Source organism: Chrysochloris asiatica, unplaced genomic scaffold (genome assembly GCF_000296735.1).
Source record: "Chrysochloris asiatica unplaced genomic scaffold, ChrAsi1.0 scaffold00052, whole genome shotgun sequence".
Lineage (NCBI taxonomy): Eukaryota > Metazoa > Chordata > Mammalia > Afrosoricida > Chrysochloridae > Chrysochloris > Chrysochloris asiatica.
The window spans coordinates 7,483,480-7,492,204 of NW_006408570.1; positions in this window are offsets into that span (position 1 = coordinate 7,483,480).

An 8,725-nucleotide genomic window follows, 5' to 3' on the forward strand; every position below is an offset into this window, starting at 1 on the left:
CTTGCTTTAATAAAGCTCTGTCATGTTTTTTATTACTATTAATTTCCTAGGGCTGTTATTACAAAACACCATAAACTGGATAGTTTTAAACAACTGAAAATTTTTAAAAGTTCACAGTTCTTGCGGCTAGAAGTCTGTACTCAGAGCATTGGCTGGCCTATAGTCTCTTCTGTTGGCCTTACGGGAAGATTCTCTTTGGTGTTTTTCAGTTTTTGTAAACCTGTTGTGAGTCAATTCCAACTCAAAGCAATTGCATGTGTTACAAACTATTAACTGCTTTGTAGACCTTTCTTGACTATAATCTTACAGAAACAGATTGCCAAGCCTTTCTTCCACATTTCTGTTAGGTAGGCTTTAGACTACCAACCTTTAGTTTAGTAATCCAATAACTTTTTGTGCCACCCAGGGTCCTACCCACAAACATTTATTAGTTTCCTTGGTTTTCAGAAATTTCACATGCTGTTTTCCTCGTGTAACTTTTTACTTGTCTGTCTTGTTTTTGTAACACACTGTTCCTGGAGTGACACTGTAGAATAAGCCCTGGACTGCTAACTACAAGGTTGGTGGTTCAAACCCACCAGATGCTCCTCAGAAACTGTATACAGGGTCAATATGAGTTGGAAACAACTTGCAGCACTTAACAACAACAATAATGTATCATTCAGAGAGCCCTGGTGGTGCAGTGTTTAAGCACTTGATTGCTAACCAAAAGATTGGCTGTTTAAACACACTAATCTGTTCATACCCACTATAGGCTGTTCAAACCCACTATTGGCTTTTCATATCCATGGGAGAAAGATGTGGCAGTCACTTCCATAAAGATCACAGCCTTGGTAACCTTAAAGGGCAGTTTTACTCTGTCTTTTAGGGTCCCTGTGAGTTGGAATCTACTTAAAGACAGTGGGCTTCATTCTGGTATATATATCATTCAGGTTCCCAAATTGTTTGCTATTACAAAAAAGGTGGTTTGAACCCACCCAGCTGCATCACAGAAGAAAAGCCTGGTAATCTGCATCCTTAAGACTGTAGCCAAGAAACCACTATAGAGCACAGTTCTACTCTGTAATGTGGGATTGCCATCAGTTGAAGTCAACTCTACAGCAGCAGTGTTTTAACGTGTCATGCGCTGAAGGATAGCAAAGTTAACAAGTGTTGTGCTGTTGTGCATCTCACAGTCTAGTAAGGTTATCATAATGAGATAGGGAGTTCATATTTGGAAACATCTCTTCTTTGCATTGCGTGCTTAATTTAGGTCTTACGTAAGATGGAATCTTGACCCAGCTGCAGTTACTCACAAGATTTTTTTCTTTGAGAGTCAGATCCAGAATAATGTGGTCTATCTTTATGTAGTGTTATAGGATAAGCACTGGACTGCTAACCACAAGGCATTTCAAACCTACCAGCCACTCTCGGAAACCCTATATAGGACTGTTTGGAGTCAGAACTGACTTAATGGCTTACAACAACAGCAATACTCTTTATGTGTACTAGTAAGGAAATACTTGTAATTAAAAGTTTTTTTAGTTTCAGAGTAAATGATGTCTTAATCTAGCAACCTGCAGAATATAGAGGTGTTATTGAAAAAATTTACTTTGCTTTTCTATACTTCGTAGAAAATATGAACTCCACAAAATTAATTAGGTGTAATTATTATTGTGGTGTTCTCTTTGCTGTACTTTTTAAGCCCTTCCTACTTAAGTCATTTTCCTTATTTGATTTTGGATCCATTAGAATATGAACCACAATAGAAAAGAAAAAAATTAGAAAGTATTGATACTATAAACATAAAGAAATTACAGAGTAATATAGATTGTGAAAGGAGCTCTGGTAGCGTAGTGGTTACGAATCAGGCTGTGAGCCACAAGGTCAGCAGTTTGAAACTACCAGCGGTTCTGCGGGAGAAAGATGAGGCGGTCTGCTCCTGTAAAGATTTACAGCCTCGGAAACCCTGTGTAGGGTTGCTATGAGTCGGAACCGACTCCACGGCACTTAACAACAACAACAATAGATTGTGAAGGAGCCATAACAGCATATTAGAACCATTAGTCTAGAATCGTAATCTACTAGTTCGGTCTCTTTCTATTGTCCTTTGCCTCGTCTTTGATGGGTTCTTCTCATTTGTAAATGTTGATATGGCACTAGTCTTGATCCAGTTTTTCATGAACTCCCCTGGGTGGGGAAGGCTGATAATTTCTATAGCTTGAACTTTTCCCTTGACTTCAGACACAGTATAAGTGCTTGCTGGTTGTCTGTCCAGGTGTCCTTTTCTCATTTTTTGTGTGTGATTGTTCTTCTAGCATACTTGTTGGAGAAATTTATCTTCAGGGTCATTAATTCAGGCTTCCATTGATTCAGATTCACTCCTTTGCTCTTTCAATGTATTGTCCATTTATGTGATCTTAGTATTAATTTTCTGGATTTCTGTTTTGTATTGTTTCAGAATTTACATTTGTCTGTTTGTTCTTAAAGTGTTTTCCTAAATTATTCTGAGGTTTTTTCTCATTCTCTTTGCTTTCCCTTACTGTTCTGTAAATCCATTGAAGGTACCTAAATATCATTCTTTTGAATTCTTGTTCAGTTAGTTCCGTTTCCTTCTTTTCCTCAGAAACGTTTTCTGGCTCTGCATCTTGATCATTTGTTTGAGCCATTCTCTCAATTCTTTGTGCGCGCTAAAGTCTTCTGTTGCCTTTAAAACATTGTGATGTTGTTGTATTAGTATTCAGTTGATGATTGTTGTGTTCTTAGGCTCTCACCAATTGTCTCCTTGTGGTTGTCATTAGAGAAGGGAAATGTGGGCACCGTTTCCAACCTGTCATTTGTGCTGCTCAATTTAGGGTGGGTTTGGCTGGTGTTGGCTGATGTCTACTGTTGATCAGATGGTATAGGAACTGGTATATAATATAATATATAATAGCAGCCTTCTAGGATAGAGTCTGATTATGGCGGTATCGATCAGACAAGATCATTTTTACTTTTCCCCTATAGTCATTTAACAAGGACCCCTAGTATTATAGTGGATTACGAATTGGACTGCTAACTACAAGGTTAGTAGTTCGAATCATGGGAGAAAGATGAGACTTTTTGCTCCCATAAGATTTACAGTTTCAGAAACCCTATACAGGGTCACTATGAGTTGTAACCAACTTGGTGGCACAGAACTACCACCAACACAGCTATTTGATAAGTACAGATATGTCATTGGCTTCTATTGAAAAAGGTCATCATTATTTAACAGTATTGTACTGTCTTAATGAGCTTACCTGCTGTATGATAACAAACTTCAGAAAGTAGACATAAAATCACTGACACCAAATTCATTATAAAATCATTTCAGATTTATAGTGCTAACAATAAAAAGTTTTTTCTTTATGTGGTCTTGTACTGGCCTACAATTGAAAATAATAAAGTTATATGCATACACTACTTGAAAACTTTTCTTTCTTTGTCTAATAGAATGCTTTAAGGAGTTTCTTGACATTCCTCTCTCTGTCCCCTCCTCTCTAGTGCCCATTTAAAAAATATGCCTAGCAACTATATTGATAGTTTAAAAAAAAAAAAAAATCCATACAGCCAGATGAACTCTTGAATTCAATTAGTCTTTTGTTTTCTTCCATGAGAAGTCAATGTCTGGAGAGAGGTACTTAACACTGGAAGTTTCCTGCCATAGTGATATTTATCCCTTGCTTTTCTACTCCTCGGTCTTTTGTCCAATTGCATCTATCCCTAGTTTCACACCTTAAGAACAAAGACTATCTGGTCTAGAACAGAGATCAGTGTTTTTCTTCTAGGGAAAAAAATGGATTTAAAAAATACTAATTGCATTAAATGTAGGAAGGCAGCAAAATTTGCCCTTCAGCAGATACATGTTTGGATTGATCCTTAAGATAATTTTTTCTTCAGGTCCATATTATATTTTAAAGTTATTTATTGTGATAGTTGGTTTTTGTACATATGAAGTTAGTAAGAATAGAAAAGTATTTTGGAATAAATCTTTTGGCAAAGAAATGAAATTATTTTTCAAATCTCTATTTCATTTTATTTTGCTGCTTTGACTTTAAAGTGTCTAGATTTGAGAGTATAAAAAAATTTTATAGTTGCATAGTGTACAGTTTAGAATACATTCAAAGGGCATGCTGTCAGAAAAGTCAAACAATAATTCTTTTCTGGACTTTAATAGAGTTTATTAAGCTGTGACAACATTGCCTTGTGTGGTTAGAGGCTTTTTTTGTGAACTAGAAATATTACTTCAGTGTTAGAACATTCCTTATTTATTTAAAATGTATGTAGATCGAAATGCTTAATAGATATTCATGAAAAATAAGCATGAAGAAAAATGAAAATCTAAAGTACTTTACTAATTTAAGACCTGGACTTTCAAGAATTTATAGTCTTGCAATGTTCTTAATCTAACCATATTCTTTAACATTGATGCTTAAAAATATCACTTGTGTCTATGTAATTCTTTAAGACTGTGTAGATTTTTACCAAGCACCTATAAACTGTTCTTTAAAAGAATTTAGAGCAGCGTTAAATGTGGCAAAGGAATATCAAAAGATGAGACATTTGTTGTCTTCATGGAGCTGAAAATCTAAAAGGCAAACCAAAAGAGATGAAAGAATTACAGTAAAAACTACAAAAGCTTGAATCTATGTAAGGTGGAAACCTGTCAGAGAAGGAATACTTATATTTTCCATGAAAATGAGCAGTAGAAAAGTGGTAATACTGCTTTACCTTTTCAAAGGGAGAAAATCTGTGAGATCTGGAAAAACAAGGCTGTTTTGTCAGGTTCCTGCTCTCATAGTTTTTACTGTCAAAGATTCAGGATTACTGTAAATTGCTTCTGGCTTGCCTTGTTTTTGCAACATGAATCTAAAAAATAATGTACTTTCCTTCTCTGAAATGCTTATGGACCTTATGAAGACAGAACGCCATGTAGCCTTTGAGTTGTGAGTAACAGTATGACAGTTAAATGATATTATTATTTTAAGAAAAATTAGGAGATTTTATCTTTCTTAACTAGAGACTTAAGTTTGTATGTTATAAAGTACTTCCATTATACTTGGAATGGGCTTGTTATTGTTAAGTGCCTTCGAGTCGGTACTGACTCATAGTGACCCTGTACAGGGTTTCCAAGCAGCTGGTGAGCTGGAACCATTAAATTCGTGGTTCATAGCGACCTTGCAGTCTAGTGCATTAACCCACAGCACCACACAAGGACTCCATGTTATTAGGAGTTCTTGTTTTATTAGGTGCGGTTAATTTAGTTTCAACTCATGGCTACACTATGTACCACAGTATGAAACAGTGTCTGGTCCGGCACCATAATCATTGCTATGCTTGAGCCCATTGATGCAGCCACTGTGCCATTCCATCATGGTGAGAGTCTTCCCCCTTTTTACTGACCCTTTACTTGCTGAGTATAATGTCCTTCACCAGGGACTGGTCCCTTCTTTCTTTTTTTTTGTATTGAAAAACTTATATTTAGAATTAGCCAGCTGGACTCAGTTTAGATGATTGCAATTTTGTTGGCAACATCCAAAGCATCCAAGTCAGAAGCCAGTTGAACATATGCATTCTTTCTCTATCAGGCCTGATGAAGGTGTTGACGTTGGCTACGTCAATGTCATAGAGCCTCGTCACAGCCTGTTTGATCTGGTGCTTGTTGGCCTTGACATCCACAGTGAACACAAGGGCGTTATTATCTTCAGTCTTCTTGATGGCTGACTCAGTAGTCAGAGGGAACTTGATGATGGCATAGTGGTCAAGCTTGTTTTTCCTGCAGGTGCTCTTCCGAGGATATTTGGGCTGCCTCTGAGTCTTATGCTGCCGGAAGCTGGATGACATGCAGATCTTGTTTTTTTATGTGGCTGTGGACACCTTTCAGCACTGCTTTCTTGGCCTTTTTCAATGCCTTTGCTTTGGCTTCAGCTTTGGGAAGGACAAGGGCTTCCTTCTTTGCTTTTGACGCCATCTTTGTAAAAAGGCTGGTCACTTCTTATTGCATGTCCAAAGAACATGATGGGAAGTCTCACCATCTTTGCTTTTAATGAGCAGTTTGGCTGTTGAATTCTTCCAAATAGATTTTTACCCTAAGTATGTATTTTGTGTTACGCTTAATTATGTTAATGGGACTATTGTTCTAAGGGTTTTATGTATTTGTTTATTCCTCACAAATTCCTCATAATGCAAATTTCTATTATCCCCATGTTATATGTAGAAAAATCAGACAAATACATAGTTTATATTGTTACAAAATAGTTATTTCTGGGGAAGAGTGGAGAAGGAATGTGAATGAGACTTTTCACTCATTTATTCTATATTCTGATTGTTTGAACTTTTGCAACAGAGTGTCTTCCTGGTTCATATTCCATTAAAAATTAAGTAGGGGAGGGTCCTGAAAGGTTTATCCAGCAAATCTTAATATATTCAGGATTTTACATTTCACCACCTCTACATAGTGATTAGAGTCCTGGTGTGGCGCTGTGGGTTAATGCACCAGACTGCAAAGCCGTTTGAACTGCAAGGTCGGCAGTTCAAGCTCACCAGCTGCTCCTCGGAAAACCCTATATAGGGTTGCTATGGTTCGGAATCGACTCGACAGCACTCAACAACAACAACAACATAGTTGTTACTAATCGGGCTGTGAACCACAAGGTCAGCAGTTCGAAACTACCAGCTGTTCCGTGGGAGAAAGATGAGGCTTTCTGCTCCTGTAAAGATTTACAGCCTCGGAAACCCTGTACAGGATCCTATGAGTAAGAACTGACTCCACGGCACATAACAGCAACACTGCTATCACATTGGCTCAAGTTGATCTGACACCAGCCATCTCTCACAGCACTCTCTGTGTCTCTGCTGGGCTTGATAATTCTTTTACAATGATAATTCGTTTACAGAACTCAAGAGCCAATACTCAGGATTATGGAGTATACCACAAATAAGTCTTAACAATCACTCACAACTGGATCATGTAATACTATTAGCATCTTCCTCCACCTTCTCTTTTGTAGTCCCGTCAGGGAAAAGAGTCATTTGATGGGCGTTACAGACTATGGGGTAGAAGAGCCGTCTGAAGTCATTCATTGCACTGCTTCTCTCGTGCCTGGATTATTGTAGTAGCCTTCTAACTGTTCTCTTTGCTTCCACTGCCTTGGCACCCCATCTTCCATGCAAACTATGAAACAAATTGTGTCACTCTTATTAAAACCCAATATGAACTAGCCCAGGGTCCTGTTGAAGAAGCAAGATAAGCAATGAAGGCATTGCTGTGTATGATATATTGGGGGAACTGCTGTACGGGTTTATTATTTTGGAGAGTATAAGAGAAGTCCTGGTATGGTGCTATAGGGTCAGCACTGGACTGCTCATTGCAAGATTAGTGGTTCAAGCCCACTAGCTGCTTCTCGTAAACCCTATACGGAGTAGCTATGAGTTGGAACTGACTTGATGTAACAACAACAAGGTTATGATTGGGGCTGGGCAGGTGATAACAGAGGTTGGAGTTCTCTTAAAAGGCTTTTACATGTAAGGTATTCTGATTCTTACCCTGAAGACATTGGAAGTTAGTGAAAATTTTTAGCAGGGATGCGATGTAATTTTACACAGGTTGAAGTTGCGATAAGCTTTTGAATATGTTAGTCCTAAGTTTAGGGAAGAGATGACGTATTTATCATTGGTCAGAAGTACTTACGAGCCCTGACTTGACTGGTGTTTGGATCTGTGGACACTGGCTAGGAAGAAGTGATACAGATAAACGATATGGATGGTATCATTTATAAAGAATTGGTAACTTAAAAATCAGCTGAAAAAGCAAGGGCCTGGTTTCAAAAGTTTGCCTGAAACTACCACTTCACCACCTTATTCTTGCTCATACAACAATTAAACCTTACTTATAAAAAAGAGACAGGCCACACACACACACCCCAAGCAAAACCTCACAGTGACAACTCAGGGTAGAGCAAATTAAGCATCCGTACTCTTCTGAGAACACGGAAAAAAAATACTTAAAATTAAAAAAATATGTATTTTCAAAATTAAAGCACACAAAAATACATGAGACCATGAAAGATTTTATTTTCTTTCTTACGTTTTAATTGTGAATTGAGTGAAAGTTTACAGGGCAGATCATCAGTTTTACGTTGAACAAATCATATACCTTGTATCATTAGAATGATTCTAATCCCCTCTATGTATCATCAGATAACAGTATTTTTCTCTAATCACTTTAGCTCTTAAACACTCAGGCATATGTAATAATTTACGCCACCAAAGGGTACATTCTGCAAGTCTGTTCCTGGCCACCAGCTCTTAGTCCTTCTCTTCTTAGTCCATGTATCTAGAGTCTTCAGCTGCTGCCTCTTTCCATGTCTCCATCTCTGGTGTTGCTGCTTCTCTGGATAAGGTCTTGTATTCTGCTTTTTGCTCTTCTCCCTTGATGGTTCGAGGGTCCTCTGTTTTTGGACTGTAAGATCCACTACTCCCTCATTTTTGTTACAAAACTTCTACCTTTACAATTGTGGCAGTTGCAATTAGTTGTGATAACAATTACTCATTATTGAATCATAAGAATCGTAGTCCCATTTCTTTTCACCAGACCCAGCTAGACAAGATGAAAACTATTCAGTGGGGACTCTTTCTTTCCCCACACACTCTTAAACTAAATTCCTTCTTGAAACCTTGTAAGCCAGTCACTTTGAGTCTTTATTGCCCCCTCATTTTAGGTAGC